General features: G+C 37.0%; 1 protein-coding gene across 3 annotated transcripts in view; it reads right to left on the bottom strand.

The window, feature by feature from the left end:
• LOC138134932 (protein artichoke) overlaps nt 1-24,942 on the bottom strand; it is a 62,924-nt gene that overhangs the window by 14,368 nt on the left and 23,614 nt on the right. The window contains exons 1-2 of one of the 3 annotated variants that reach the window (XM_069053532.1): nt 18,669-18,781; nt 12,430-12,459 (exon numbers count right to left, since the gene is read on the bottom strand). The exons of 1 other annotated variant lie outside the window; for it this stretch is intronic. The gene's annotated coding sequence lies outside the window, so the exon portion shown is untranslated. Of the gene's footprint in view, nt 1-12,429; nt 12,460-18,668; nt 18,782-24,942 lie in introns of those variants that run through there. One more of the 3 variants, XM_069053531.1, reaches the window with a different exon arrangement.

Genomic DNA, 24,942 nt, shown 5'->3' with positions numbered 1-24,942 from the left:
ATGGAATAAGTTAAGGAATTTTGAACGGTTTACATGAAATTTGAATAAATTACAATGGTTCATTCATACGTGTTAAGTAGATCACCCGGCAATAGTTGAATTATGTAATTGTTTGGATTAAAAAATTAATTATACTCAAACATTTCGTTGTGATTTTTTTTTTTTACTAAGAAGAGTTGAACAGATTCTGTTGTTTCGTGTTTGAGATAGCTTTTGATCAGTAATAAAGAATTTTCTTATTGTTGTCTGCAAGCTGCAAAGCACATAAAGGAGTTCGTTGTACAAATGCAGATTTATGACAGCAGCAACAATAAATAAGGAGTGTCTTTTTTTTATAAGCTCATTCCTATTCATTAATTCATCATTAGCCGATTCCTTTTCATTCTCTTCCTAGTCTTAACAAAGACGTTTTCAGGACGGATTTCTCAAAAGAAAACAATACAACTTAATTTGTCGAGAGCGGTTTTTGCCACCGCAATGAAATACTTCCGCGGGACTAAATTTCGCAACATTTCCATTGCAGGTAAGCCTCAGCGCGTGCCAAAGTGACCGTAACGACAGTAAAGACGACATGGACGAGGGGTCAAAGTGAGCCAAGCAGAGGTTTCGAAAGGCCGTAACACGACCTGCCAACGTTCTGCAGGAATTACGACAAAATACACTTACGCGAACGGCCGTTGTGGCCAACACAAGTCGAATAAATTTCGGTAAATCACAGGAAAAGTTCCGCGGAGATGGTTCCAGTGCAACGAAATACAAAATCGTCGTTCAGATTTATCGCGTCGGTTTTGGCCCGAAGAGTCGCTGCTTGGATTAGGACGGTGGTTATTAATGGGAGGAAGAAGGCTGTAAAGTTGCAAAGAAAATGACAGAGTGGTCGCTCGGACCGACTGAAAACACGTGAAAAATCTTAATTCGGCTTTTTGTGAAGCGTCAGAGAGGCGCGATAAACACGTGGAATTAAAACATCCCTTTGTGAGCTTCGGGCCTGAAAAATAAGAGGTGACGGCGCTATCGCTAATTAACACCCGGCGTGAAATAATTATTTTGAAAAAGAGTGGACGTTCTAAAAATGCAAATGCGCCCTCATTTTCGGACTAATCTGTGATTAAGTGGCGTGAATCGATGTCGTTACGCAATTCCGAAAACAATTGGAAATAAAGTAGGATTTTATCGCGAAATGAGAATTCACACTTTGGGGATTACCCTGAATTTATAGACTCACCGTAAAATAATAAATGTGCTTGATTTTAATCAATTTTGTGCTCAGGTGGGATTAGTCGAGCCTTGTTTCACACTTGAATAAGCAACAAAGGGATTTTATTTGATGGGAGCCACTGCAGCCTGGAGAGCTCCTCGCATCGAGGGCTCCTCAGACATCCAATTAGAAAATTATAAGTGTTCGAGAATCGAACACTTACTCCTTACTCCCTACTCCTCACATTTACTACAAATCTCCAAGAAAGCCGCTTTCGTTCGGCCATCCGGATGGGGTACCCCAGGGCTGACATGTGGACATATTTTGTCGTGTTTATGGACTGCGGTTTTTATCTGGTGGCTTCCTTTTTGTCTCAGTAAATAATTTATTGCGGTGGATGAAACATCTCGGACATTGATTCATGTTACCATTTTTGCCGCACTTATATTTAAAACAATCCGCGTTTACCGCACGTTTGTGTTCGTTGTGGAAAATATCCTTTCGCTGCGATCAATAAATGTCCTGTTTTTAAACGGCGTTTTTCAAAGCTCGCCACGCACACGCAAACTCAGAATTTGTACTGAAATCGGTGTATAAACATATTTATCGATGCGACAGCCCCCATTTGTCCGCCGCTTATCCTTATTCCAGGTGCACACGAATTATTTCGTTTGGTTATCGATTGTAATTTCGGGGGCGCCTGCTGCTTGTCACTTCGGGCGCACGTTTGACAGGATTATTAGGCGATAATAGAATTTTTTAACAGGGTATTTTCGACGAAAATGACACGTTTGGGAGTACGTGTGATGGCCTGTGACGAAATAACCGTTACTGTGGACTGGAAATAAAAAGGAATCATGATAAATTTGTAAATTCAAGTGTGAAATTCAATCTGAATGCTATCGACTGAACGAATTCGTATTAATATTCACGATGTATGCGCCAATCATTTTCACAGTCTGAAATTTCAGTTTTCAGGTGGAGTTGTAGTTTTTATTCTGATTCGCAAGTTTCCCTTGAAGCTGCACTCGGAACTCGTGCATTCGCACTAGAAGAAATTTAGTTTTAGCGAAAAATATAACTTTTATATATTTAGGACGACTTGCTACGGTGCACGTAATTCAATTTCCAATAATAATAATAAATAACTGTCGTTTGTCCAAACGAATACTGTTTCAGTTGAGTTCTTCCTAACATCAGAAGTCAGGCTAAATAGCCATCGACAAATACAAATTGATGTTGTTAAATTTTAAATTAGTTTTTAATTTTAAATTGAATTTAAATTTAATTCAAAGTAACGTCTTGAAACTTTCGTCTTGTTAAATGGAAGTTCATTAAGGTGGATTAATGGATCACTAAACACAAACTAAAATAAAATTCTGAATTTTGTTATGTTATCTGTAGTAATATCCGCTGAATTTAGAAAAACATTTTTAATTAAAATTTGTCAATAATAAATCAATAAACCAAGAACTTTTAGTCGGTTGGAGACAGTTTGTCTCTCCACTGCCAGTTGACAGTGATTAAAATAGTTATTTGTTTCACAAGGCTAGAAAATGCCACTTTGCAAGTGCAAGCACAAGGACGAGCACTTGCAAAACATTTTCTAGCCGTGTAATACACAAAAAATTTTCGGCCGACAATTTATTTAAAGTAAAATATAATCATTTTTTCACTTTTTCACTTTCCTATCAAACAATAATTTTCTACATTTTTCGATTTTAATATGAAAAAAAAACCTTAAAGAAAAATGTATATTTAGATCTTTATTCCTTGGTTCAACAACTCCTATCTCCTGATTTTTTTCCACGAATCCAATTTTACCATTGCTACAACACTTTTCTTAACAATGACATGTAATTACATTTTCTTTTACTAATGAGTCTTGGTTTCACCTTTCTGGTTTCGTTAACGGCCAAATTAGAGAACTTGCTCAGCATCTAATCCCCTACAATGTTATTGAGATGCCATCGCATCAAATTAAATTTGGTGTTTGGGTTGCAATGCCCCGAAGGCGAATTATTGGCCCGATTTTCTTTAATGAAACTATTAACGCTCAAAGACACCAAGGACTCCTCGAACCATTTATAAATCAACTGGATGATGTAGAACTAACAAAAGTCTACTCTCAACAAGATTCAGCTGCTGCTCACAGTACAACAATAAATTGGGCTATTGGTAAGTGTAAGATTCTTACTAAAGTTATTCACCTGACTTGAGTACTCTTGATTTCTTTTTGTTTCCGCATTTAAAAAACGTGTGTTTAGAAATCCGATTAACAATTTACAAAACTGCAACAAACAATTGAACAAATGTTGGACCTGAAATGCTGACCAATGTTTTTAATAATTCAAATAGAAGACTTCAAAATTGTTTGCATAAATATATTTATTATATAACATTTTTTTTACATAAAACTATAAAAACTATAGACTACTTTGAATACTGCGGTGTGGATGTGGGGAATTACCTGAATATTCAAAACGTTGCTATTGATTTATGGTTGTTCATTTTCTAATCTAATGAATAACAAGGAGTATGTTACCGTTTAAGACTTCAAAATGGGAGTTGCTTGGGGTGATGTAGCGAAAGCACGCAGATTGTCTTTAACATTAGTCTGATTCCTCTTTCAACCTTACATACTACCATCTGTTCCGTTCTAAAATGGGCACTATTTCAAGAGAAAATTGTATGAGAAATTTTCAGCTTAACACACGGTGTAGCCAGCAAATAACGGTAATAACAAATAATCCACAATAATTAAATACCTCTGATGTACCACTAAATATTTAGCTAAAGACAGTCTGGATAACCACTGCTTAATTATAATCTGAAATACATTTCTGAACTGAAACTATTCTATCGATTTCATTTCACTTAATTAGAATACTCTTGCTACATGAAATTATCTAAATCAAACTTTTTTCACAATTGAGTGCTTGCCAATACCTTTGTAATTCATCGATTTTAGGTTTCTGTGAAGTCAGTAAGAAATGAAAGAGATTTCCAGTTTAGGAAATTAAGACAGGTACAATTTAATGTTTTTGATTTGTTTGAATTTTTTTGTAGTTTCAATCAGATAAATTGCCGGAAAGCTCCAGGTGGCAGTGGAAGATTACCGCAATTTCGGGTCTTTAATAGCAGGAAAAGGGTTGATAGGCTGCATTAAAACTTTGCTAGATTGGTTAAAGCCACAAAGACGGAAGCCTGGGTTTCTTTTATACACGACTCGCTGTCACAACAATTATTTATCATTATCGGTTCCGGGGCGGCGTGTTTGTCTCGGAAACTTTGCCAGTAGGTTATGCCAAGTTGTAAATATTATTTTTGGGGCGACAGAACGCGCTGATCGATGAGTATCGATAGGAAAGTTTCCTTCTTCGACTTTAAACAGCTTTGTGCGTCTTCAAATAAGCTGATATTACAAACCATATAATGGCGACTGAAGATTTTTATCTGTCACTGTATTATGCTCCCGGCAATCTATTTAGGCCGTTGTTCACGCCCCATTTATCCGCACAACTCAACAATATTTAAAACCACTCAATCTACTTTTATGGCGTATTCCAGACTCCCTATTAACTGTTCCACGAGAAAACCGCCTCGGCTAGACCTCTCGCATACTCGGACACCACCCTTGAGAAAATATTTATCACAATCTTGCAGTGTCCAATTTTCATAAATTATTCATTAATACGACAGCTCCTGATTGATCCGAAAAAACAGCAAACAGTGTCGTCTCAAAGTGCCGCCGTCAGCATCCTTCCACACCTATCCCAGGGGTGTCCTGTTTTGTATGCATCTGTATGCTGGATTTTTTTTATTTCAGCATCCTACATTTTATTACGTCAGGTTTCGTATTCACTGAGGGATACGTGTTAGATTCAAATGAAGTGGTTGCTGGATGTAACCCTCCGCACAAATCGCTGACACCCTCACTCTAACTAATGATAGCGACATTATTGGCACAACACGTGTCGCACTCGATTACAGCGCGCTTACCCTCGACTTTTTCGAGGGGAGAGCTGATGCACTCCACGAAAAAATTTAATGGGGTATCAAAAAATCGTGGAATTTTATTTTACGCCGCCTGTTTCAAAGCGGATTATTTTTTTGCTGTTCGAAGCTAACCGAAAACGCTGAAATGTTTGTTACAATTAAGACAAAGCTGTCGATTCTGTCGCAAAAATAATATTTGTGGAATGATGCCGTCATCCAAACCATTTTTTTTTCGGTTGACGTAAAATGTCGGAATATCTAGTGATGAAGTACAGAGTTATTGTAATAAACATTTCTCACATAGTAGGTAGTTGGCTGTGATTTATGGTAAACGTCCAGATTTGCCGCCGCTTCTGAATTTGTAAATTTGACATTTGACAGCTCACACTTGTATAATAGTTTTCATTGTTTATCACTTATCAAGTGTTAATTAAGGTGTTCGGAGTTAGTTGACGAAGCAAAAGAACTTTCTCAAGACTGTCACAATATTTTTGAAACGTGCAACTAAATAGAGCTGTAATGCCTTGGATTTAGTGAAAAATAAAAATTAAAAAAGCCAGGGCAATTTGAAGACCGTCGAAATTAATGCAGGATTCCAGGCTTGCCAACCGGCTGCTCCTGCGACTTTACCCTGTGTTTACACTTATTTGGACCGACTCCAGAGCCGTTTTTTATGATGCGAATTTTATGTTTTGCAAATAACGTTAGAACATCTCAGACAGGGCCATCTCAGCTTGAATAAACACTATACAAAATAACCTATCAATTTTTGATTACATTCTTATTTGTCGTCTCACATATTAAATTCTATTTACAATGTGCGATTTTTTTCAGTTGTAACAGCAAACGAAAAGCTCCTTTTCCACATAAATCAATAGTTCCGTTAATTTCAGCGACGAAAGTTGGATAAGAATTTTAAAACTCGAACAGTTTGTGTCTCACTTAAAACGTCCGCAACTAGAAATAAGCCGTTAACTTTTCCAAATAAATGACCCAGAAGTCGGCAGCCAATTATATTTGTTGGACTGTTGCAATTAAAACTTTTTAATTACGAAACTTTTTTATATAAACATTTAAGTACACAAGATGCGTTGATAAGCCTCGGTCTTCTTTCAAAATTCCAACAAAGACGTGGAGCCACTAATCTCTTGTAACGACTCTACTTTTGTTTTTTTTTCTGTAAGAAAACAACCGCAGAAAATGGAGGGACTGGAGAAATATCCGCACCAATTGATTTTAGTCTTAACAAACCTGGCCGCGGTTTTGGCAGCTCTGCGAGTAAATTTATTAATGGAGGCTTCTTGAGAGCCCGGGAAATTTCCTCCTTTGAAGCCCTGGTCGGATTCAGGTTAATCAGCACCTATCATTTGTTATAAAAGATCGAAGGGGCCACTCGCTACCGAACCATACCGAAACAAATTTTTTCACGATCATTTTACCGAATAACGAATTTATATCGGCGGAAAGTGCGTATTCTGAAAGGCCATCTCGGATGTAAAAATATGGAAATTTCGCTTCTTGAATTTAATTTATCCGGTGAGGTCCGATTTGAACTTCGTGAGCTTCATGAATTAGAAAACGAGAGTTATACGTGCTCTAAGTTGGCAGGACTGTTGGAATTTCTTGTGTTTTCCTTTTCATAACGCTGATACATATTCATGTGTTGTAAATGGAAAGTTTAACCTGTAAACAATGTCATTTCGGCCTTGTCCGTTCTCCTGCGAGATGCATTATTCATCCTGTTCCTTCTCGTCAACTTTCAAAATCTTTTTCAGCAATCACAAGGTCAAGCTAAATTTCGCAGGACAACTTCAAACAATTTTCAACACGGTTGACATGAAAACGAGCAATTAGGAAAGAGCTGACTGATTAAAGAGAAAAATAATGAAAGCAGTGACACTGAAAAGAAGTTTTCCCGTTTTATATTTTGTGTTTTTCACTTAGGTGTAGTACAGCACCTTTTCAGAATGAACTAAAAAGCGCTCCCACTAATCTGAAAGCTGTTTTCACTGTAAACCAGCTTAGAAGACCTACTACATTAAGGGCAAATTTCTAGATAAACTCGGGAAAGCGGAAATATGTGTGAATTTTATTCGATCAATTACGAGCCCCCCAGTCGCAAAATCTTGACATGAAAGAAAGCCAAATTAAATTCAATGACATCAAACGAATTTCAAAAGTCTCGAAACTCTGCATTCATATTTAATTGAGGGAAATTTCTCCGGTGCGTCTCATTCGGAATTCTTTTTATTCGATTAGCAAACTTTTACTTTTGCCTTGACTAGATCAGGTCGTGAAAAGTAGCAAAACGTCGCGTCTTTACAGATTACACTTTTTCCGATGTAAACGCGAACAATTCTGTAATATTTCATGAAAAAGTTTCAGCTTCTGTTGGCGATATGAGGAAACTCAATTTGGAAAATTCTCGAGGGTAAACGAGATCAAAACGAAAAAATGCGGTATTAAGCCGGGGGCACGGTCTGTTAAACAGCAATCTTACCCCACAGATGGATTAATCGCGTTTTAACTACATCTATGGGGCGCGCTCTTTAATTGGGTTGCATCTAAATTGCAGTTGGAACTGTTGCTGCATTGCATTGGGAAGGAAAAAAATGTAATCCGTGAATTGGGTGCAGGTGTGGAGCTGCGAAATTAGCACGAATGTAAATTTATCTAGCAAAAACAGAGTCCAGTTGGAATTTTTTCGCCATAAACATTTCACATCATAATAAAATTATTTTTCCGGCTATGCTGACGACGCAATTAATATTAAAACCGCGGACGACGGGTTCGTTAACATTTTTGTGGAAAAATAAATATTTAATTGAACTCTTTTCGACAGTCGCTGTTTTGAGCGGCATCACGGTGAAACGAGTCGAGCCAACCCATTTCAGCAACTGTCACTTTACCTAAGCTTTTATTTGTTTTACATTACTCAAGAGGCACATGGAATTTAATTTTCTATCTCTTGAATTTTCAAAGAGTGCGCGTTTCCTGTTATTTCACACGGAACGGTTTAAAAATACATGTCTGAAGTTTTTGTGGAAAGTTCCGATAAACAGGAGACACTCGTTCGTTGATTGACAACGGCGTCGCTGGCCCAGATTTGGAGGGCGAGTCCAAATTGTCCATTCCTCCCCACTGGAGGCACTTTAATGACTCATAACGTCCGAAAAGTCCTTATAGAAACCAATTTACTTTTCTCAACATGGCAATTATCTTTAGGGTTATGGCCCACTCTGGAAGCTTTTTTCTCTTCAAACATAACGTTTATCTGGGCGGATATCGACGGTAATTTTTGAGGAAAGTCCGGCCATTACCACCCCCAAACTCCTATCTGTGTTTACACAGCCGGTATGTTCACTTGCGCCATAAGCAATACCTGCATGGTCTTTGATATTCTGCGGCATTCTCCGTAGCGAACATATTTGTTTTTTTTTATCATAGCGAGATGCCGACGGAATCCTGCCTCAACTTGGACGTCCTTTTAAAGCGCCAGGATCGTACGTTTCCCGGAGAGAAATTTATTTGTATCTTAAGAATGGGCAGTTTTATTTTTATTGTGCTTTTAAAATCCGATTCGGTATAGATCTTCGGTGGCTACTTTCCCATACTATATTTTTTTAAAAAACGAACTTAACGGTTTTCAAAAGCGAACTCCTTTGTGATGAAATCTTAGTCAACATCATCATACAATCGAGTTTTATATAAAACGCAATGTAGAATTTTTCTTTCGATAACGTAAACATTTTTTCGATGACAATGACGTTTACTAAATGGTAGTTGAGATTTTCTTAGATATCACATCTGAGATTTTTTTAATATCTTCGTGGACGCTAGGATAGGATGAAACATAAATCTTTTTACACCTTGCATATCGCGGAAACCGCAGGGGGTATCGATTTCTGAGTAGAAGTGGGAATGGCAAGCACACCTTTCGGAGCTCTTACTTTAAGCGATTCTTAACCTCTTACGGCTTTCAGTTATCTCACGAAGTAAAAAAGTATTTAAGCTTCATCTTTCCTATTTTGTATTTTATCAACAGAGCTAACAAAATTTTACCTATTAAATCGAATTGTTTTGTTATTCGAATTCAAATGCCTTTAAAACAAAAACCTAACAGGTCGAATGATTGCATTTTGGAAAATATCAGTTGTGAACCCAAATTGTTGGTGGAATCGGAGACGAAAAATCTTCATTCACTTCCACTCTGTTCAGATTTTACAACTGGAGCAGTCTACATAGATTGAGATGTCTCCCGATTTCTTCTTCAGAAAATGCACAGACGAAGAAATCTGGAATGTTCTACTAACAACAACTGAAGCACAATTTATTACAAGCTTCGACACTGAACTTACAAACGATTCACACTTTAGTGCTAGTCGAAAACAATTGACTTGTTTGTCTAGAACTCTAATGAGGAATAACGAGATTGTGGTTCTCGACGAACTGACGTTAATGTAAATGCACGTACTGCGACTCCAATCAACGAAATTATTCCACAGACATTTCACTCGTGCACTGTTTTCATCGTGACTCATCAATTGAAGCCAGCTTTGGAGTGTAACAAGGTCATTGTTTTGGAAAAGGGAAAAATTATTGAATTGGGCCAGCCTTTGACGCTTTGGTAAAACAGCGCTTTTTACAGAATGTTCAATTAAACGCAACGAGAAGTTAATAATAACATCAAAGTATGGATCACTTCTTGCACGTGACATTAATGCATTAGCGTTCGATGTTCCATACACGTGTAGCGTTCTATGTGTGTCAATCACATTTCAAAACGCAAACAAAAATAAAAGACCGTTGTGATTAGTATGAAGTTAGTTATGAAATAATTTTGTGGAGGGTTGAGTAATAATAAAAATGCAGAAAAAAAGAAATGATGTGTTTGACACTATCCTGATGATGGCAAATTGAGTGGTGAAAGGTCTTAACATTTGGAGTATTTTAGCGTAGTAGTTGTCTGAAGTTTGTTAACTACCTGTGATATGTGTTACGTTACGTTTATGCAAGTACTTGCAAACCAACATTATCGATTTCGAGTAACAGTCTGTCCAAGGCATGTTTTGTGACTTTCATAAAACAAGGATACATAACTGCGCTGTGTACAAGCAGATGCATTTTATTTATGGTAAATTGGGTAGTTCCTATTCTATAACAATGCATCAGCGGGGGCACTAATTCATCGGTTGGTAACCCTGCCGCTAGCACACCGCTTCCTTTAACAAACTCGTGTCCGCATACACTATTCATCATTGTGCATTATAATCAAGTGGGCCGGGTTGGTCTACTTGTGTGCTCCGGGGCTGATCTCTCCAGCAAACGCTACAACTAAAATTGAATTAGCACCAGGCATGCTGTTGATAATTTGCTTCATTGTCTCGTGTTTGAGTTTTGCTTATACGGGCGAAGGAAAAACGAGAAAGCTCACGTCCGGTGCTAATTCAGAAGAGTTGGGAGATAACGTCAGGACAAAAGCACTGTTTAGCCCGGATCATTAATCACCGATATGGGTCTCGGCGAAAAATCCAAAGCGACTTTTTGTCGACGATTCATTATTTCATATCGTTTGTTGCGGCCTTCCTACGCTTTTTAGGTATGTAATGTTGCGACAAAACGATTTTCTGGTGTGGTTATTGCGTGAGTGGCTTATCCTCTTTGGATATTTATTTTGAATAGCCCTCGGTTAGGTGACCGAGCGACATGCATAGCAACAAGTGCGTTTCACAATATTCTCGTTGTTGCAAAGCTGGCACACCTACCTAAGCAATCCTGATCGAATCTTTCAAACTGCGTTTCAATTGAATCTTTTATACCCACCGAAATGCTGTCGTGGAACGTATTTATTCAAAATCTATTCCCTACATACTATGATACGAGTTTTAATTAGAGCATGTTGACAGCTAACCTAAAATTTATAAACAAAAAATCTTTCCGTTTTTTATTTATTTGCAATGTTTTACATTAAAAATAGAACAACCAACGATTCCTATTCTCGAAGCAAATATCTAAAGACTCCCTTTGCTCAAAGTAAACATGTTCAATCATGTGCCGATTAAAATTAAACAAATGTCATTCGTGTCAAATGGCGGGAAATTCAAACTTTACACTGTTGTGAGTTGTTGATACGAGAAGTTTTGATTTGTTACGGAAATCTTATAGATATTAAATCAAAACAAAATTACATCATCTGCAGGTTACTGTAAATGTTTTCATTTCTTTGTGTTTTTAAATGGTTCAAATTTGGTTTAAACTGAAGGAGTGTCTGGACCACATTAACGGTTCCCCTCCCTAAAGTAGGCCTCCGTTTTATTACTCTTAGTTTCACCGGGAAAATAATTAAGTTAACAGTACTGATTAAACATTTACCCGCAGCCTAATAAATTGAATAAAATTTAAAAAGCTTTACAACTCGAGAACACTGTTCTGTAATATGTACGACAGTTTCTACGATTGTAGCATTTAGTAAAACGCCGAGTCGCCGAGTCTTCTTAGTTTATTGTGACGTGGTTATGAGTTTCCTCGAGAAGTTTCACGTGAATACGTGTCCAAATATGGTGCTAAATATTTCGCATTTCCAGACCTGCTCACATTAATGTTCATTAATTTTTATGGTTTCATTTGAATACTTTGCGAGTAGTAACAAAAAGCAGGTTACAAAGACCTGTGATAATTGTTGCGAACAAATAGAGTGAGATCAGTTCGAGCAAGTTTCTAATGAAACAGCACCAATTAAATATAAAAACTTGAGCGACAATAAAAGTTTCAACAGTTTCAACAAGAGCAAATTGCTGTTAAGTAGACTGCGGATTCGTCATAATACAACGTTTAGTGCTATTTAACCAAGTTAAATAGTCATCCGTCTACGGTTTAGACGGAAAATGCAACTAACAATAACAGGAAAATGGCGGAACTGGTTTTTCTTACGGATTAATCATGTCTGGTTCGTTACTTTAGTTCTAGATAGTCGTTTCCTGAAATTTTACGATACGAGCCAAGTTACCGTCGAAGTTTTAGAAGTTCCACAAAGTGTGAAGAAATTTACATGATAATTTCGGGCTCATCATCATGTGACAAATGATTACAAATTATATTGGATGTGATGTGGGGAACTCCGGTAAGTACTTCTGCGTAAGCTAAGATGCAAGAATAGAAGGTAAGTATTGTTGTACAAAGTTTAGTCGTATTATTCATGTCGTTTGGAAAGTGGATATTCTTCAACAACTTACCTATTCAAATCAATCGAAAGTCTTGCAAAACTGAAAAATAAATAACAAAATTAGAAACTTGGATATCTAATTTGTGGAAAGAAAAACACTTAAACAGTTTCTTATCGATCAGTGTGAATTTTACTGGAAGTGCAGTTAGTGAAGCGATAAGATTTGACGATTTCATGTTCTCAAATTGACTTTTAATGATCGCTCTCCGAATAGATGTTTTGTAAAGATTTCGATCAAACTGGGGAACAGTTTCCAGGTGTTATCATTCTTTTACACAAGTGGGTATTAAATAGCAAAATCAATTTTACTTCACGCGATTTCTAATGCTCACAAAAACTTATTTTCAAACTTCTTAACGTTCTATTAGATAATTTCCCGAGAGGTTCCAATCGACAGGGTTCGACAGTTTTACCGATTGATCCCAACCCCAACCCTTTATCCATCAACTTTGCTAATTTTAGGAAGACTTAATGAAAAAGTTGTTTTAATAAGAATGGAAAAGTTGCTGGTTTATTACATTACACCCGACTCGTCCTAAAATGGTTAATTAATGACGACGATTTATTGATTGAAAATTCGACGAGAAAAAGCACCCATTAAACCCGGCGCTTCCACTCAAATTTTGCCCTAAATTCTCAGGGGAGGTACTCCTAATTTCTAAATTAACTTCGTAATACAAATTAAAAATCATTTATTATCGGACATTTTAATAAAATAATGGAAGAATCAAATTAAGGGGTGATTCAATTATCTGAAATAATGGCGGAGGTGCCGGGTTGGGCATAATTGTTTCAGAAATTGCTGATACAATGATCGGTCTAATTTTCCTACAAATGACTTTATTAGAACGTGCAATTTCTAATACTAGCCCTTGTGTAGCCACCTCGAACAGAATAAATTATTTGTTCAAAGAGAGTGGTTTTGTTCTTGAATAATCACATCACAGTTACAATGACTTGATAAGTGCGATAACACACAATGAATAGCAATGAATGGAGTCAATGGGGCTTTGGTGGTTGTAAGACGTGCATGCACCTACTTTATTACACCGAACACAGAACCAAGCACTTTATACTTGTCTGAAAGCATTTCCATTCTTGAATAACGACCGAGGATGCCTCTAATATCACATTTCTCCAATCATACCGACATTTTTAAAGCGCAATCCGGCAACTTTTCCAATTTGCTCAGTCCGTGTTGATGACGCTTTCGCATGTAGTAATCGACAAAAAAACCCCAATCAACTTCTTCCAACTATTTCTAATTAGTAAACTATGCCGAACCGGTTCAACTCCTCGATCAAGTGCGGTAAATATAACCTGGGTTGCTTCTTCGCTCCAGGTGTGTCATTCTCTTGTCAGGGACAGATTTAAAGCGAAGCGTAAACAAATGGTGAAGTATAAAAAGGAGTCGTCGGACGGCGCCGGAAAAGTCGGAAAATTAAAACACACACAGCCAAACTACAAGGTTTTGTAGTGAAGAAAGCAGATGCGAATCACAGAGCGTTTGAAAAATGTGTGCGATTTATTTTCTCATTTGCTTTCTGCAGATTTATAACGAGCAGAAGGTTTAATATTCCCTTTTGTCGAGATAAATACAATATGCTGCCCTCGCCAAAACACGAACAATTTCAACGCAGCCAGTTTAATGAAGGAAAAATAAGACACAAGTAATTAACTTGGCTTTTTCGCGGAGGAGAAATATGCGACTGTCAGGCTAGTTGTTCTAACCATTCAGAAATTTAAAGGATTGCTTGGAACTTTTTTGGAGCTGATTATTTTTATTTGGAACTAGCTGCTGGAGAGACTCAAATTACAGATAGACATATAAAACTGGTATTTTGTTTCTTTCTTTCTGGTTGCGGTATCGTTTAAAGAACGTGTTTTTTTACTTTTTTGAATTTTATATCATAAATTCCGAAGCCGTCATAATTTGACTGACTGTGTCAGGGATCGTCTCCCTTCTAGCCTGATGCCGGCCCTGCCTTAAACATTCCAGGTAGGCCTCGGCATTTTACGGTAGATCATGAGTTATGACTCATTAAACTGGTGACATTATTGGGCAAGGTGTTGCAAAATTTTTAATTAACAAAGTGATAAATGTTTTTTCAAAATTAAAAACCTTATTCAAAAAATATTTAACCTGCAGTGAATGTTTAAAAAAAATACTCCAATTTACCAGTTAAATCAACTTTTATTTATTAAACTCGTAAAAAAAATAGTAAGTTAATTATTCAAATATTTCCTTCTCTACGGTATTCCTATACAGATTTCGAATTTTTGAAATAATAGGAAGAAAAAATTTATCGCGATAGTGAAAGTTGGGATAAGATGTAGCCAGCTAGACCGACTTTATGTCTGAGAGCGATCATCATTTTCCACAATAAATTTTTTATGTTGATTCTGGATAAAATAGAGTTCTGAGCTAAGACACAGGGATAATAAATACAGCTACGACGTGACTATCTCCTCAAAAACTCTCTCTTTCACTGTCGAGGAAAACTTAATCTCGAGAGTGATAAGAAATGCCAAGGACTTAGTTATTACTGCAACAAAAAACTGTAACTAGATAAACTCTATTTTTCATCGTAATTCTGGGGGATGCGTCGCGACAAAAGTCATTCATTTTATTTTAAGCTTCATAAATGTAATATTTAAAGCTTTATTGCAGATTCTCTCTTGCAAAAAATTCCTTGATACCAGATAGAAAATGTACCTAAATACATATATCTAAAAGTATTTGGATAATTCAAACCCGAATCGAACGATTCTTTTATGATCCTACGAATAACGAGATCCAGCACGCATTCAGATTTGTGTTGTTTCCGAAAACATAAGTTGTAACAAAACAAAATATTTTTCCCCGGAGCCTCCACCAAATTTGTAAGACACGCGGTTTGGTGTAATTCTGGTGGATGCGCCGGATTACAGTTCCAATTTATTTTTAAAAATAAACTCGTTTTCTCTGCTCGCGACAAATTCACGTCTCATTGCCACTTCTGAAATTGCAAAAACCTCCAACTACTAGTCCATCAAGTGTCGCAGGAGTCGCGTTCCTTGGAGCGGTGCTTTTAAGTCGAAATCAAATCGCCATCAATCTAGCTCAAACGAAATGACAAAATAATTTGAAATTGCCGCGAGCGATTTCCAACGGTGGCAGGAGGAACTCGCGATAACCCGAGAATAATAGAAACGTCCACTATGGAGGCGATGGAGTGTTAAAAGTGCATTGGAAGGTTTAAAGGCTTCCAGTGGATGGGGATTTATTTAATAGGCGGTACAGTTGGCAGTTTATCACAAGAAAGCGGGGAGCGCCGGATCGGTTTAGAGATGCAGAGGACATTGTTGTCAACCCCACATCGCGATACAAGAAATTTAATAATAATCGAATGGCTCGAACCGCCGCCGATAAATCTATTTATGCCCTTGTAAATTACGCCGCCCCATACGCGGCGCTGCATGTCGCAGTTTTATTGTGTCAAATGACACGGAGCCAATTTGCTAATAGAAAATTTATGGGTCAGATATAATCGAGATAATCAAATTTTCGGCGGAAAAGTATCCGATCAGGACGGGCGTTTGCGATATGTTGTTATCGGGAGCACTATTTGCGGAAACTTTTCTGTCTACTAAGGGGATAAAGCTCGAGCTTGCCGAACAATTCCATTATGAGACAACTAGAAAATAATTTGTGCACGGAGAAAATCGACTCCGAGCTTAATTGTGTTCGAAGGTAAAATCAAGTGTCGCTGTTGGTGAATCTCACATCATCGAAACGGTTTTATCATCTATCGATTCAGCTCGTCTTCGTTGTTTTGTAAATACGGTGGCCATTATCTCCCAAATGAGTGTGCGGCTCTTAATTGGACCGAACGGCAATTTGCGTTTTAACGCTGCAAAATCTGATTAAACAACTTGAACCACAATATTCGACCAATATACAAATGATAAAAAACACATCGAACTACGATAATGGAAATTTATTTCGGTCTGACGACTACTTAAAAAACCAAGACGAGGCACGACTTGGCTACATCTTGATGGAGGAAAAAACCGAAAAGCCATTACAATCGATTTTAAAACTACATTAAATTTACATTAAGTGTGTAAAAGCTTCAAATTCATTACTCGAACATTTGTAATCAATTTTTTGTCAACAGTCGAAGCGTGTTTTGAAATTTAATCGAGGAAGCCAAGTACTACGAAGTAGAGGAATTATTTTAAGTGGAAATAAAATTTTGAACGAAAAATAAAAACAAGTTTTCAGCCAGTTCGCTATGATTTTCTTTCAGTTTGGTTATTTTTCGCAATTTTATTTTTGAGCCTGAACTTATTGGCAGAGCTTTGATAACTCGACCAACAAATTAAAGTTTCTCATATTTTTATTTTCATATCAAAATACACTTAAAATAGTTTCAAAGAGATCAACGTTCTCTATCCGATTCAATTTACTAATGCAATTTGATCTTTGAAGTTTAAGTTATTGCGTCTGTTGCAAGAAAATTAGTTCCTCTCGAGAGAGAAGATAAAGCTACTTTTAATATGTTAATTAAAAAATAATTTTTGCTCGTGAACTGATTTACATGAAAACTACGTCGATGTTTCCAACGACCTTATTATACTTTTTACAAGAAGGTAATTAAAACTGAAAAAAAAATACTGTTATTGTTCCCCTGTTGTTGAAAGAACATTTTGAAAATTTACTGCTTTATTTTACGCCGCATTTAAGTCCAATTAAAAATGTGATAATTTGTTGAAAATTATTTGGTAAGTTAGTTTCAAACTGGAAGATTTTGAACAAAATTGGAGGAAAGATGTGCTCTCGCGCTGGTTTGCCAGAGTGCAATTTTTATCGTCTCCAGTTTATTAAATTTTATGTTTCCTTGACTCGGGAATTGTAACGGATACTTTAAGAAGAGCCGAAGAATGTTTGTTGTTTTTCGAGGACGCAGTAAAGACGATTAAAGTTGGCAAACGATATTTGGTAAGCTTTAGGTGAGATAACAGTCCGTCAAGCAACCCTGAGCAGGCAATTTAGTTGCACGGAAGAGTTTTGCAGTTTTACATCCCCTAAACAAGGGAAACTTGGCACGGACTTTATTGCTTGTCTCGCCGTACTTTAAATGAGAACCGTATAATTTTAATTTTTAATCAGCCGGCGAAGACTTCGGTAAAGGCAAAAATATCGGTCGTGGACGATAGGGGTTGGGGCGATAATTGAAAACGCAAGCTCAACAGTTGCTACCCTATCTTACATCCCTTCCGTCGACCTAATTCCACCCAAATTCCTCCACCTCCACGCTATCACCTTTAAACAGCTAAACAACAAAATCGCGAGAAATATTTCGACGGCTCCCAGTATTAAAAAGTGATTTCCACCCCCGAGACTTGATTTTTTTCTCACGTCTATCAAACCGAACAGGAAGCACTCCAGCGCCAGTAAAACCCCAGGCAATAAAACAACCGTGCGGACTTGTGGAAATGGAAACAGAAGTGTTCTTGTGTTGATAATGAGTGCCTTCTTAAACAAGATACCTCCAGTGCTTGGCTTAACGCGATACGACGTTCGCATACAAATATCTTGTCCACATCGATCCGGAGCGCTCCGGAGTGTTGAACACACCGGAGCCGTCACAGGTAAGTTTGACTACCGGCCGTAAACCATGACTAATGTTGGTTTAATGGTGTTTGCAAGGAGCCCAACAATTGTTCTGCTTGTGTGTACAAACTTGGGCGCAGTTCACGACACGGTGACTGACCGACAAAGAGGTTGCGGTGCGCAAACATCAATGCCAGCTAATGTGTGTTTGCGGCGAGACGATCAAGATGAGAAGGGCATGGGCGGAGCCGAAATTTACATTGCAAGTGCGTACACTTGATACCACGTGACGTCCTCTTTCAGCACAAACGTATATTAAGTGACTTACAAATGTATAACAGGGTCTAATAAACTAATTCATGTACATATTATTATCAGTCATATATTTTTTTTACTTTGACCTTTTCCTTTTACTTTTACATGTGTAAAAATTGGTTATTTTCTTTTACTAGAATTGCTGAACATAAAAGAAACCAAACCGAGCCGAAAAAATATTCTTACAATTGTTCTTTGTGTCTTTGGTGAAATTCGTTTTGGATTGAGCACGAATGAAACTAGAAACAGCTAAATCAGTGATGCATTAAGTGTTCTACTTCGGATGGAGTCGTCTTATTGGAATAGGTTAAGGGTGAATTTGTGACAGAACTTACGGTGAGTGACCATCAGAAGTGTCGTCTTTAGACCTGGGCGCGTCGATGCGGAACAGATGAAAACTTGGTAATGAAGATTTATGCCCGAAGTTCCTTTGTGAACGTTCAATTACGTCAAACGTCGTGTTTAATTAATCATTCACGTACGGTTAACAATGGACGTTTTGCATATGATTTAACTGAAAGGGAGATGAATGGATATCTGGGGAGGAGCAAGGCGAGGCTCAATCTTACTTTAAATGATTCCTAGCTTACGCACTGGCCAGACCGAGATTGGAAGTTTCGGTCCATTTCATTACTCCTGAAAGATGGCGAAAGTATGGAACACGAAAAATATTATTAATCAAAAAGTTTTCCAATCGCAATAAGTCGCAGGTCAATCGATTTAAAAAAATCGCTCGAAATTATGATTTTCGGCAGAGAACTTTGGACAAATAATAATAGATTTGGAAAAGCGATGGAAAAATATTTATGTTTCACAAATCGCAATTGCAAAGTTCTTGCCAAGTTTGGGCCAACATCTGACGCCTGAAAATGAGAATTATGGCGCGGGACTCAAAGGAGAAAATGTAGCTTTGTGTTTGTCGGACCTTTCAGACTCCAATATAAAACAATTTTCATTTTTGCGCGAATTTATATGCTTTTGAAAAATCGATACGAATTAGGCCATAAATTAGCGCTTTTGAAAATGTGTTCTTGTCACCCTTTATGCAGATTTATTGCATTCACGTCGAAAATAATAATTTACGGATAGAAAACGCTCGGTTGGTAAATCACTCGACAAAGTTGTCTGTTGGAGCTGCAGCATTTCCCACTCGAAATGCGGAAAGAAAAGTTCAGCAGGAATCAACCCGCTTCAGCTCCACGATCCTTCTTGTTATTTTCTACCTCATCTGTCCACTTTAATGGCGGTCATTTAACGTTTTTTTCGCTCATTGGCCTCTATTTGAAAATGTTTTTCGAACATTTGTTACCCTACTTTCCCATTTCACTTGTACACCAGCCCTTTCCGTCGACGCCACCAGAACCGACACTTCAAAATGCCGTATTCACGATTAATAAACCAAACGAAAAACGATGAAAGTTAACCGCCGTTAACCGCCACAATCGAGCGGAAGAGCTTTTCCAAAAGAATCGCTACGAAACCTGAGTTTTAATAATATTTGAGTGCGGAGCTTGATCTGGCGATCGCTAATAAAAATTTTATAGTGCATTTACAGCAAAGATTGAAGTTTTTCTATTTTTTGTGGCTCGGAACTGATGGAATAAAAGTGAATCGATACGGCCCCAACAACTGAGTGTGATTTAGAGTGATGTTCACGTATGGAGCTGACAAACTAGAATGAACAAATAGACAACAACAGTTTGTTATCATAGCGTTTTTGCTTGTTATGTTGGCAAGCTCGGCGATTTATTAACAAAACGGTAATGGCCAAAAAATTGCTAAAGCCAAAGGTATCGCCTTCCGAGTTGGGTTGCCGCTTTTAATCTTTTAATTTAATTTTTAAGAAGTAAACATTTAACAAAATTTGAAATATTAAAGACAAACTAACGCAATTTTGATCACCTCTAATTCTTCCAGAAGCATAATTAAATTTTTCTACTTTGCGTTCGTACTGATGCTATTACGATACTGTTTTGCGTATCGTAATAGGAAAAGGCGTGATATAATAATAATACTAAAAACAGTGAAATTTAATTTTTTAATATTGACGGACACTGTGGTGTCGCGGCAGACCGCAGACGTGATCTTGGGTGGAATCCTTCAACTTTAACGGTTTAAAATTATTTTTTTTTCATTGAAAAAGTGGCAAAGTAGAAAAAATACTGTATGAGATCTCGTTTATAAAGCATTTTATCGCACTTACTCCATTAGGGCACTCCTCGCAAGCTCGTCGTGCTCTAAAACCGTGCGTGCGATAAAATGCTTCTTATAAGACTCGTATCATAATACATATACTATTATTCTCTGAAGCATTTTTCTTTCTTACGCTATTGTGAAACCGAAACCAAATTTTGAAAATTACTGCATTGTTTTGTTTTCACCGATAATAAGTTGTCAGGATGTAGGAAAAACGTGAACATTCTAAAGTAAATAAAAAAAAACACGGCGATGTAAGTAAAAGAAAAGAATAGAACCCAACACTCACCCTTGAGAAATTCCAGAAGTAATATAAATCTGATATCTGGTTTTGATTTTAACTCCCTAATAGATTTCCATTAGTCTTTAAAAAGCAAAATATTTTCGATTTGAAAATTGCCACCATACCGCAGCTTCAATTTACTTCCAGTTAAAATCACTTGCTATTTGCCATTCAGTCGAACACATTCTCCTAATTGTTATATTGGTTTTATCACAACACCTATAAAATTGAAATCCACTACTTTATGTACTTCTGCAGAGCGCTACTCCGCATTTGGTCCTTCGAGCCGGATATCACCTAAATCACACTCGTTGTCAAAATGATGAAACATTAGTAAAAGTTTGTTCGTCAACAAGTCGGGGTTGCCAACCGTCGATTATTAACTAGATAATTACAAATCATAATTTAATAATGTTTGGTGCATTATGGCGACAGGGATTACTGTGGTAAATGAACGTGTTCTCGATTAAATTAGCCCAACACCGTTCATTTAACATATCTGGGAATATTTACCGCATTCACCAATTCGTCTGTGATTATTAGTTATCGACCCTCCCCTCACGCAACCCTCTCGCTCGAATAATTCCCAGAAATAATCATGTTACAAGTTTCCTTCCTGGATTTAAAGTTTTACTGTCGCCGTGCTCAGGAAGACAATCGTGTCGAGAACGTACAAGATAACGCCTTCAAAGGCCCTCTTACAAATATCTTTCTGTCAAGTGACTTCCAGTTATTGAGTTGGCATTCTTCTCACAGCAGCACATCTTTTGCTCGCCACCTTCGTCTGATTTCGCATGCCATCTGCTTGCTCCACTTGTCAGTATTGTTGCGTTTGTGATTCCAACGACGCCTCTACTGCGTGGTAACTACCTGTTTCTGAATATTTATATGTCTGAATAACTTATGCCCTTTACGGTACCTCAATTTGCATGCGACACATATCAATCAATACGGACAAGGAAATTTTGCCGAAAGGAACTTGTTGCCAACCACAAAGACCAAGTCTTTGGGAAATTCGAAAATTCTACACTATACACACAAAGCTGAGACTGTTGAATTCGTTTGTGAAAAATTCTGCTAGGTCATCGCCGCTTTTGTTAACAGGATGGTGGGTTTTTATAACGACGCAAACAGCACAAAGATAATTAGTGTAATGAATATAAAATAATATCGCCGACATCGTTAGCATTATTTAGGAGGTAGCAAATTTGATGCGGATTTGTATGGTTCTCTCGACACCCTTTGTGTTTTTTGCGGGCTTGTCGATTACCGGAGCCCCGAAGGACTAGCAGCGGTCCTCCGAGAATTAATTTAAAAAACTAATTTTGATTCCCGTAACACGATCGGGCTGTTAGTTAATGCACTCGACAACACAGACTAATTAAGTTTCGATTGTACATTTTCGTTTTATTTGTTTGCAGGATTAAGCTGTGGAAGGTTTTACGAAGCCATGATCAATCTTGAACTTGGCTCATTTATTCTGGAAAAGTTTGAAAACTTTTCATGTGTCAACACTATCCACAGAACATATTTATTTGAGTGTGTAGATATGGGAGAAACAGATATAGGCTCTTCCTATTCTCGCGTGCGGATATATCAATCAATATCCTGAGCTTTGTGCAGGCATATTTATAGAATTTTGTAATATGACAGTCAGGATAAATGGCCGCTAATAAATCTGATAGAAATCGGATGTCTGAAATTAACTAATAAAAAATGTGTGTGCCAGATTCGAGAAGCAACAAAATAAAACACTCTTCATTTTTCAGATAAGGAAAACAGCGGCGGAAAGAACAATGTAAAGAGAAACAACAATAAATATTTTTTTGTAATCAATTTATAGGAGATTCGGCGGGATTTAAATTTGTAATTTATGATTAGTCGTCGGCTGTGAGGGTTTTAAAAATTTATGATTGGGCTTCAGGGTGGATCCATCCAGTTTTCGATAATAATAAATTCTTGTATGGTTTCCGCCCGAGAAGTGCCAACTCTTACATAAATATAATGTCTCGTTTAAAAAGTTTAAACGCGAAAGTTGCTTTTAGGTGTAATAAAATCTGCAGTAAATTGTTATCAAGATGGCGAATATGTGGGTGTAACCTATATAAATAATTTTTATCTATGTATCCCATCAGAGAAAAATGTAACCGTGGGTGAATAATATCCCTGTAGAACATGTGCCAATTCGGGGGTAACTCTGAAACTTCAACAATAAAACTTCACGAGGTCCTTTAAGAGACAACTCATCCGTAAGAATAATTACATAAATATTCGCAGTCGCTCCTCCCTTTTCGGGCTAAACGAACTGTTTTAAATTACCTGTTTCATCTTGGGCCCCCTCGTAGGTGTATTTTAAGACGGAAAAAATATCAGAGTGAAGTTATTTACAAACAACATTTACCTTAATTGCTTTTCTTCGACAATAAAAACTGGGACGTCGTTATTAAGGTCTTGCTCCCTAGTTAGGGGTTGAGTATCAAAGAGACAAATCGCTCGTTTTATTTTTAAAATTAATAATTTAGAAAGCGTAACGCGACGGCAATTTGCAGACGTTCTCTTTGTTCTTATCTTTCACAGCGTGATGAATTTTTTTCAAATTTGTTTTGCAGATATTTCTGTAAATATTATATTTTTTCGTTCCCGAACTAAATTTTAACATAAACAATCACTTAGTGTGTGTTGTCCTTTGTTGTCAAGAGATAATAAGAGTAGCGGTTTTCGTGGGGTGAAGAGTAGCGAGAGTGACGCGGATCCGGCTTGTGAAAAGGTAAAAATAGCAACCATCAATCAAACCAATCCATCTTTGACAGGTTATTACTGGAGCAGTGTTATTATTTCAAAACAACATTAGCCATTTAATTTTCTCAGGTCGTTTGTACTTTCCTCTTCGAGAGTGTTCCAAGATGTGTGTCACCTTGTACGAAATCCTCTTTATGGGCGTCTTAATGGTTAATATCCGGCTAGTTATGCCGTTGGAATTGAAGCAGTCATGTGCGATGGCATGGAAACAGAGGCCTATTAACTTGGAGACGTCGATTTTTCGTTGGGGCGTTCGACAAAAGTTATTGTAAAAACACACCCCTCTAACAAGATAAATGATAGGAAGCCAAAACTGAAATTAACCGATCTGTTAAGGTCGATAGCCGTGAACTGGGGTTATTTATGTTGTGAGGATTCCATTAACGGTCAATGAATTATGCCGGCCATAGGTCTTCCGAAAATCCATTGTTTATTACAATAAAGATTTAATGATAGAGTCATTCGAATAAATCGCTTCTGAAGGATTTGCTCCCGGGAAATCCGCCCAAATAACGATTTCTCTCCTAGATTTCATAATTGGCCTCGATACTCGGGAGTGTTAAGAGGAAGGATGTCTGTAGAATACGCTCGAGGATCAATGCAGGATAGACCTGTCCATGGAATAAACATACGAACTCTTAACAGAAGAGTAATAGAGTTTGGATTTGTACCAGTAAATTTAAAAATAATCATTCTTTCACATTGAATTTATTTTGAAACTGTCATTAAAAGGTTTTAGAAATAAATCTGTTCAATCGTTTTGTTAAAAGATGTATTTCAGGAATTACCACTAGCAAGGACGGTTATTTTACTGTACCCTCGAAACCTCGATTTTTTTATATTTTGTAGTTCATTACGAAAAATTAGCTGCTGAAATATATCTTTAAAAATATATTTCATGAAATGAAATCACCCCTTGCAAATTGGAGTTTTTCGTTTTCCGCTTATTTCTCGAAAAATAAAAGAGATAAAATTCCATTGGATTTTTTTTTGTTTTTTTATGTTCCATAAAAATGTGTAAATAAAAAAATATCATAATTCCTCCGAATATGAGAAGCAATTTCATCCCTTAAATGTGAATCATTTACTAACTTAAAAACATGTATATTGAAATTTACAAAAATCGAAATTTCTAAATATATATTTAAAAAAATTATAACGTCACTTAATTGTAATTTAATTAATCCCAGTAATATAATTTTTCGTATCCTATTGTCGAGCCTATTGTCATTAACGCTTTTTTTTTATTTTATTCCCATGAGACTATGTAGTTAAGAAAGCACAAAAATACATCAGAAATAATTTTTAAGAATTCAATTGTCGCCATTTCT

This window comes from Tenebrio molitor, chromosome 7 (assembly GCF_963966145.1).
Source record: "Tenebrio molitor chromosome 7, icTenMoli1.1, whole genome shotgun sequence".
In the NCBI taxonomy this organism is placed as follows: Eukaryota; Metazoa; Arthropoda; class Insecta; order Coleoptera; family Tenebrionidae; genus Tenebrio; species Tenebrio molitor.
Note: the sequence above shows the minus strand (reverse complement) of the source record. Positions and strands in the feature narration are given on the sequence as shown.